Source organism: Octodon degus, unplaced genomic scaffold (assembly GCF_000260255.1).
Source record: "Octodon degus isolate 3935 unplaced genomic scaffold, OctDeg1.0 scaffold00329, whole genome shotgun sequence".
Lineage (NCBI taxonomy): Eukaryota > Metazoa > Chordata > Mammalia > Rodentia > Octodontidae > Octodon > Octodon degus.
Window position 1 is genome coordinate 1249687 of NW_004524905.1, and position 1327 is coordinate 1251013.

At 48.4% G+C, this 1327-nt stretch overlaps 1 pseudogene; it reads left to right on the forward strand.

The window, feature by feature from the left end:
* LOC105741202 overlaps nt 1-1233 on the forward strand; it is a 9560-nt pseudogene extending 8327 nt beyond the window's left edge.
* Nucleotides 1234-1327: the final 94 nt, after the last annotated feature.

The following is a 1327-nucleotide window of genomic DNA, read 5'->3' on the forward strand; positions in this document are numbered from 1 at the left end:
CTGAGAGGACACTGCACCTTCTTGTCTTGGCTTGTGTTTCTGAGATGAGATGGATACAGGACTATAATCCTGTTGGTTACCAGATACTTTTGGGGAACATCACTTAAATTCCCATGGGGAGGCCAGGGTGTAGCCTCCTCAAATGACAGTTAACACACTTTCAAACGTTGTTTGTTATAGTTAAGCCCCTAACCCATTCATTTTAGTTGTCCTAAGCATTCCCCACCACCACCACCACATTTTAAAAAATGTATTTGGTACAGGATCTCCCTACGCAGTGTGATCCTCCTGTTCTCAGCCTCCCCAGCACTGGGACTACAGGCATATGCCACCATGCCCGGTCTGCTCTTTTTAAATTTTCTACCAGTGTCCTAGTTAAGTCTTGTTTATTGCTAGGACAACATGCCCAACACCCAAATGAAGGAAGAAAAGGTTTATTTAGCTCACAGTTAGTGGGGATTCCAGTCCATACTTGGCTGGCTCCAACACAGAGTGGCTCAGGGCAGAAGGCAGCAGCTCATGGTGGCAGAAAACAAAGAACAGAGAAAGAGCAGCAGCTGCGTCGGAGCGCGGCTGCGTAAGGGTGCTGCCAAGCTCCGAACTCCTCCAAAGAAGTGGAGGCGCTGAGGCCTTCCTCATCCATTTTATAGGCCCTTTTTTAGCTGAGTCGCTCTGGGGCGGGCCCTCTCTGCCCTACGGCAGGGCCCCAGGCCGCAGGGTGTGGAATTGCCAAGCTGACCCAGCCAAGCTTCAAGCTTGCGGCACTTAACCACCACAGAGAGGCTTTGCATCTGCCACTTTTTGGGCATGTGGTACCGAAACCTCTACATAAGCATGCTGAGGACATGCCCTTTCCACTTGGACTGATGAGTCTTTGTTGTACAAATATGTGTAAGTATCCCCATACAAGTGCAGTACTCTCCTTTCTACTTTGCCACAAGTAGTAATGTCTCTTAGTGGGTTCCCATTGGCCACAAAAGGCCCACAGCACTCAGCTGCAGTTCTCTTTCCTAAAGCCATCCTGCCTGGCTAGTGCCCAGTGGCCATAAGTCATTCGAGCCACAATGAACAGAGCTACACAAGATGAAAATAGACTTTTGATGTATGATCCACTCACCCCTCCCATAGGCCCTGGCCTGTCTTCTCTAAGTTAATGTGTATAAACCTCCTTACTTGCAGCTAAAGGCCTTCTGTGAGGCTGAAGGAAATGGTCTTGTCAAATTGCAGCTTTAATCATAGAACTTTAGAAGGAAGGTGAGTGCTGCAGGAATACCTACAAGGCACCAGGCAATCTGGAGAAAGCCTTCTTTAGATGATAGCATTTCAC